At 50.0% G+C, this 7,233-nt stretch overlaps 1 pseudogene; it reads left to right on the top strand.

Annotated features, from left to right (window-relative positions):
- Positions 1 to 2,903: 2,903 nt before the first annotated feature.
- Positions 2,904 to 4,392, top strand: LOC105542094 (annotated as a pseudogene).
- Positions 4,393 to 7,233: the final 2,841 nt, after the last annotated feature.

The raw sequence follows: 7,233 nt of genomic DNA, 5'->3' as shown, positions 1-7,233 counted from the left end.
TATGTTATTTTTGTGAACTTCACAGCACCCTGGGGTAGTAAATTATACACAGTTGATCCTCTTTTGAGAGTGGATTTACAGAGTTGATGTGGTGTGTAGCAAAAATGGCAGTGGCCTTGACCATGCATGTTGTTTTGAGTCCTGGCATTGACCCCATCCAGCTGTGTGGCCTTGGGAAGCCTCAGCAGCATAAGAAGGGGACTGGCTCTGCAGGGGCCCACTGCAAGCATGGCCCGGCCTGGCCTAGAACCTAGGACTGTTTGATTTACCCAACGAAAGGTGTGCAGCTGCCCTAAGTCTGTGGGCAAGCTCAGACCTCAGGGGCGAGCCAGACCAGGGAGAGGGGCCGGGGCTGTGACCACCTCATCTCTGTGTCTGCAGACCATCCTACAGGGCCTGGCCCACGGGGCATGCAGTGAATAAATGCATGAGTGAGGTATAGGCAGCCTGAATGGAGACGGTGTTCAGAAATCCCAGCTGTTCAAAAGCATGAGGGCAGAGTTCAGTCCTCAGGGATTAAACCAGAATCAGGGGAAGAGGGTAGCTGGGTGGCAGCTGTTGAGGTCATTATTGAGGGTGCTGTAAACCCCAGTAGGACTGGACCTGGGGAGAAGGTCTATTGCTGCTATTATCATTTGCCACTGACCTCATGGTGACCACAGTGTGGGGGCAGTGCTTCACGCAGACCTGCCACATCTCTACCACCAACCCTTCATTTATTAGCACACGTTTGTTGAACATCTACTATGTGCCAGGCTCTGTTCTAGGCCCTGGAGAAATCGCAATGGATAAAAATCCCTGCTCTGCTATTCTAGTGAGAGGCGCAGCCGATAAACAAGGAATAAGTCATTATAGAGCGTCCAGGAAGATGGGCCGGGCAGCAGTGGGACAAGGGATGGGAAGGGCTGGGTATGCGAGGCAGATGCATTTCTCAGCAGACCGGCCGAGGACAGCCTACACTGAGAAGGTGACGATGGAGCAAAGAGAAAGTGAAGCAAATGGAAATCCGGGGAAAGAGCTTTCCAGGCAGAGGGGAGACAAGGCCAGAGGCCCTGAGGCAGGAGCGGGCCTGGCACATTTGAAGTTGGAGCAGGGAGGTGGGGGGAGAAGTGGAAATGATGTTAAGGAGGTGGGGGAAGGAGCAGATTGTATAGAGTCTTGTGAAGGATGGACAGGGGTTTTCCCCCTGCGTTTATCTGGAAGCTGTTTTTCTAGCTTCACTCGGCTGTTGAAATCCATTGTCTCTCCAGCTACCCGCGTCTCTGACGGAAGCACCCTGCCCTGGGGAAATTCTCACATGGCCAGACACAGGCCTGGCTGACCAGCTGCAGGCGGGTGCTGACAGCTCCAGCACACCTTGGCTTCCTCAGGAGGTCCAAAGGTACAGTCCCCAGAAGTGCCAGTCACGCTCAGCTTGCCTTGAATTGAACCACAACAAAACACGGAACCAAACTCCTCAACAGGACTGCGGGGTCAGGGTCTGCCTCCGCTTCCGGTCTCCACATGGGCCTGCTTTAGTGATCCAACTCTAGAAGTACAGGCTATTTGGTCAGGTGCTGTGGCTCACGCCTGTAATCCCAACACTTTGGGAGGCCGAGGCTTGTGGTCACTTGAGCCTAGGAATTTGAGACCAGCCCAGGCAACATGGTGAAACCTCGTCTCTACTAAAAATATAAAAATTACCCCGGGCGTGGTGGTGGGCGCCTGTAGTCCCAGCTACTCAGGAGGCTGAGGCAGGAGAATAGCGTGAACCTAGGAGGCAGAGGTCACAGTGAGCTGAGATGGAGCCACGGCACTCCAGCCTGGGCAACAGACAGAGACTCTATCTCAAAAAAATAAAATAAGTCCAGGCTATTCTTTCTTACCTCCAGACATTTGCACATGTTGTTGCCTCTGCCTAAAGCACTGCAGGCCCCCCTTCCCAGAAAACTGCTTGATGCCTCACCCCTCCCCTCTGTCTGCGCTGCTGTGGCTCCCTCTGCTTCCTCTCTCTCTCTCACTCTGGATTCGTTGCTTTCTGTCTCCTTCCTCTTCACAGCAGCCTCCCTGAGGGCTTCCCCTCCACCCTCCGAAGGTTCACTGAAATGAACTGGTACTAGACAGATTAAAGGCATGCAAATGTATGAATGTGCAAGTATGCACAGGAGCCATACAAAATATGAGGCTCAGAGAAGGGCCAGATGGCTGGAGCTTAAATAACACCCTCTTCATAGGGGAGAGGGAGGTGGGGGAACATAGGCAATTTTGAAGCATAATAAATTATTTTTAGGGGAAATGAATGAGCCTAAAAAACAGACAATAGCCTGGGATGAAGTTCCTCTGAGCTCCAGGGGAGGCAATGCCAACTTGCAGGAAGGTGAGGGGCGGAACTTCACTGCCAACAAAGGTTGCCTTATGATGAAGGCAAAGTCTGCCCGGTAACCTCTTGGAGCAGCCCTCAGAAGAACAGATGAATAGTCTGCCTGGGTGTGGTAGCAACTTTTATTCTTTTCTCTTCTCCTGTGGTTAATCTTTCCGGTTATTTGATGAGATTCCTAGGAAGGGGGTCAAAGTGTTCCTTCTGGAGGGAACTTCAGAGAAATCCCCTCCCTGCACAGGTAGGGGAAGAAACAAGAGAAGGCTGCAAAGTCTTTGGTTCTGAGACAGCTTCTAAGGCCTTCCAACTTCCTTTCATTTAAAAGTGCTCAGCACCCCGAAGCACCACACTTTGAGGTATAATTTTCTGAACCCCAGCAGCTTGCACACAGGTACCAAGACATTCCGGCTGAACAACAGGAGGTGAGGAAGCAAGTTAGTGGCTCACTGGTTCTAATGACCAAACGTCAGGGTGAAGAGGAACCTAGGATGGAAGTGAAACAGCAGATGGGGGTCTTCTCCTAAGTGGCTTGAGATGATCTGTGAAAATGGTTCGCTATTCATTTGACCCAGAAAACCCTACTAAATCTTGCAAATCAAGATGTTTCCATCTTTGCGTTCACTTTAAGAACACTCGTGAGGCCAGGTGTGGTGGCTCATGCCTGTAATCCCAGCACTTTGGGAGGCCGAGGTGGGTGGATCATCTGAGGTCAGGAGTTCGATACCAGCCTGGCCAACATGGTGAAACCCCGTCTCTACTAAAAATATAAAAACTAGCCGGGCGTGGTGGTGGGCACCTGAGGCAGGAGAATTGCTTGAACCCAGGAGATGGAGGTTGCAGTGAGCCAACATGGTGCCACTGCACTCCAGCCTGGGCGACAGAGTGAGACTGTGTCTCAAAACAAAAAAAAAAAGGACACTTGTGAAACTGCACAGGTCCTCAAGGGTATGCATATACAAAAAGCCAAGAAGTATCTGAACGATGTTACTTTACAGAGACAGCGTGTACCTGTATTCGTTCGTTTTCACACTGCCATAAAGAACTGCCCCAGACTCGGTGATTTATAAAGGCAAGAGGTTTAATTGATTCACACAGTTCGGCACGGCTGGAGAGGCCTCAGGAAACTTACGTTCATGGCAGAAGGTGAAGGGGAAGCAAGGACTTATTCACAAGATGGCAGGAAGGAGAAGTGCCAAGCGAAGGGGGAAGAGCCCCTTATAAAACCATCAGATCTCGTGAGAATTCCCTCACGATCACAAGAACAGCATGGGGGAACCGCCCCCATGATCCAGTCACCTCCCACTGTTGCAGGACTTTTCCTTAGTTCCGTTCAAGACAGGGCTCTTTGTCCCACAGCTACAAAAATTCAGGCTCGCAGACAGTTGGAATGGTGAGGAAGACAGGGTTAGTGCTTCCCACCAGCAGCTGGAATCCCAGGTTCCACACAGTAAGAGGAGGGGCCAGGCTCCTCCCCACTGCACACGGAATGAACCTCCCAAGGCTCCACCCCAGGGTGCAAGCCAGTTGGAGTTTTTCCAGGGACCCCCTCCCACCTGGCGTCTCACCACGAGGTCACTGGCCCAACACGCGGGGATTACAATTCAGATTACAATTCAAGATGAGATTTGGATGGTGACACGGTGCCAGACCATATCAGTGCCATTCTGACGTTACAATGGGGGAGTTGGTAGTGCTGAGGCCAAGAAGTGAGGCTGGACACAAAGTCAGTGGTCCAAAAAGAGTGCTGAGTTTTTGCTGCACTCGCTTAAAAATGCAGAGAGCAATGCTGAACTTAAGGGTTTAGATGTAGATTCTTTGGTCATTGAGCACATCCAGGTGAATAAAGCACCTAAAATGCCCCTCCAGACTTACAAAGCTCATGGTTGATTAACCCACACATGAGCTCTCCCTGCCACATCGAGATCATCCTTACTGAAATGGAACAAATTGTTCCTAAACCAGAAGAGGAGGTTGCCCGGAAGAAAAAGTTATCGCAGAAGAAACTGAAGAAAGAAAAACGTATGGCTCTGGAATAAATTCAGCATAAAATAAATGCAATTGAAAGGAAAAAAGAAAGAAGAAACAGGAAACAGGAGTGTGAACAAGAGGTGGGTGTACGTGGGGCACGGATCGTGGGAGGGGACAAGCAGGAAGCTGGGTGCCGTGGGAATCTGCAGGCCAGTGACTTCCAAGGTGAGGCCAGTATCATTGTTTCTTTTGGTTTACTCTTGTTGGGAGCCTGAGAGTTCCCGTGGCATTGTCCTTGGCTTTCTGGGACATTTAAAGCAATGGTCAACTCGAGCTTGTCCACATGGAGAGAATGATCCATCTCCATACCCCAGGCAAGTACTATGTTAGGCCTTCTCGTATCTGTTCTGCTTTCATCCTCACAACACTGCAATGGGGAGATTCTCTGCTTTGCAGATGAGAAGAAATGAGACTTACGGAAAGGGTAAGAGTTAAGAACTTACCCACAGTGGCACCCACCATCGGGCCATATTCCAAAGGGCAGCATCAACTGCAAAGCCCGTGATCTTTTCTCTTTCCTTCTGCCTCCTAGATTCAATGACAAGACCTGGCCTATGGTAAAATGGAAACATGATTTTGTAGGTCTCCTGGTTCCTAGGCAAGTGCTCACTTCACTGAAGGCAGTTTTTCCTGCAGACTTCTGTCCTAGGAGATCCACGTGGCTTTGTTTTTCTCTGCAGCTATCTCGGCCTCTTTCATGAATAGGTAACCTTGCTTTTTCTGACTGTTTTGAGATCTTTACATGCTTGCATTTGCAATTCCCTCAGGCCAGGCCTGTGCTGGATACGGGGAGCACAGGGAGGACACTGTCCCTGCAAGGCTCACAGCCTTCCCTTCTCTGACTCGCCACAGGCCTGACTGATCCCAGGGACAAGCCAGTTGGAGTTTTTCCAGGGACCCCCTCCCACCTGGCGTCTCACCACGAGGTCACTGGCCCAACACGCGGGGATTACAATTCAGATTACAATTCAAGATGAGATTTGGATGGTGACACGGTGCCAGACCATATCAGTGCCATTCTGACGTTACAATGGGGGAGTTGGTAGTGCTGAGGCCAAGAAGTGAGGCTGGACACAAAGTCAGTGGTCCAAAAAGAGTGCTGAGTTTTTGCTGCACTCGCTTAAAAATGCAGAGAGCAATGCTGAACTTAAGGGTTTAGATGTAGATTCTTTGGTCATTGAGCACATCCAGGTGAATAAAGCACCTAAAATGCCCCTCCAGACTTACAAAGCTCATGGTTGATTAACCCACACATGAGCTCTCCCTGCCACATCGAGATCATCCTTACTGAACTGGAACAAATTGTTCCTAAACCAGAAGAGGAGGTTGCCCGGAAGAAAAAGTTATTGGCAGGAAGGAGAAGTGCCAAGCGAAGGGGGAAGAGCCCCTTATAAAACCATCAGATCTCGTGAGAATTCCCTCACGATCACAAGAACAGCATGGGGGAACCGCCCCCATGATCCAGTCACCTCCCACTATTGCAGGACTTTTCCTTAGTTCCGTTCAAGACAGGGTTCTTTGTCCCACAGCTACAAAAATTCAGGCTCGCAGACAGTTGGAATGGTGAGGAAGACAGGGTTAGTGCTTCCCACCAGCAGCTGGAATCCCAGGTTCCACACAGTAAGAGGAGGGGCCAGGCTCCTCCCCACTGCACACGGAATGAACCTCCCAAGGCTCCACCCCAGGGTGCAAGCCAGTTGGAGTTTTTCCAGGGACCCCCTCCCACCTGGCGTCTCACCACGAGGTCACTGGCCCAACACGCGGGGATTACAATTCAGATTACAATTCAAGATGAGATTTGGATGGTGACACGGTGCCAGACCATATCAGTGCCATTCTGACGTTACAATGGGGGAGTTGGTAGTGCTGAGGCCAAGAAGTGAGGCTGGACACAAAGTCAGTGGTCCAAAAAGAGTGCTGAGTTTTTGCTGCACTCGCTTAAAAATGCAGAGAGCAATGCTGAACTTAAGGGTTTAGATGTAGATTCTTTGGTCATTGAGCACATCCAGGTGAATAAAGCACCTAAAATGCCCCTCCAGACTTACAAAGCTCATGGTTGATTAACCCACACATGAGCTCTCCCTGCCACATCGAGATCATCCTTACTGAACTGGAACAAATTGTTCCTAAACCAGAAGAGGAGGTTGCCCGGAAGAAAAAGTTATCGCAGAAGAAACTGAAGAAAGAAAAACGTATGGCTCTGGAATAAATTCAGCATAAAATAAATGCAATTGAAAGGAAAAAAGAAAGAAGAAACAGGAAACAGGAGTGTGAACAAGAGGTGGGTGTACGTGGGGCACGGATCGTGGGAGGGGACAAGCAGGAAGCTGGGTGCCGTGGGAATCTGCAGGCCAGTGACTTCCAAGGTGAGGCCAGTATCATTGTTTCTTTTGGTTTACTCTTGTTGGGAGCCTGAGAGTTCCCGTGGCGTTGTCCTTGGCTTTCTGGGACATTTAAAGCAATGGTCAACTCGAGCTTGTCCATATGGAGAGAATGATCCATCTCCATACCCCAGGCAAGTACTATGTTAGGCCTTCTCGTATCTGTTCTGCTTTCATCCTCACAACACTGCAATGGGGAGATTCTCTGCTTTGCAGATGAGAAGAAATGAGACTTACGGAAAGGGTAAGAGTTAAGAACTTACCCACAGTGGCACCCACCATCGGGCCATGTTCCAAAGGGCAGCATCAACTGCGAAGCCCGTGATCTTTTCTCTTTCCTTCTGCCTCCTAGATTCAATGACAAGACCTGGCCTATGGTAAAATGGAAACATGATTTTGTAGGTCTCCTGGTTCCTAGGCAAGTGCTCACTTCACTGAAGGCAGTTTTTCCTGCAGACTTCTGTCCTA

Source organism: Mandrillus leucophaeus, unplaced genomic scaffold (assembly GCF_000951045.1).
Source record: "Mandrillus leucophaeus isolate KB7577 unplaced genomic scaffold, Mleu.le_1.0 Scaffold25, whole genome shotgun sequence".
In the NCBI taxonomy this organism is placed as follows: domain Eukaryota; kingdom Metazoa; phylum Chordata; class Mammalia; order Primates; family Cercopithecidae; genus Mandrillus; species Mandrillus leucophaeus.
The sequence above is the reverse complement of the archived record's forward strand: the minus strand, read 5'-3'. Positions and strand labels throughout refer to the sequence as shown.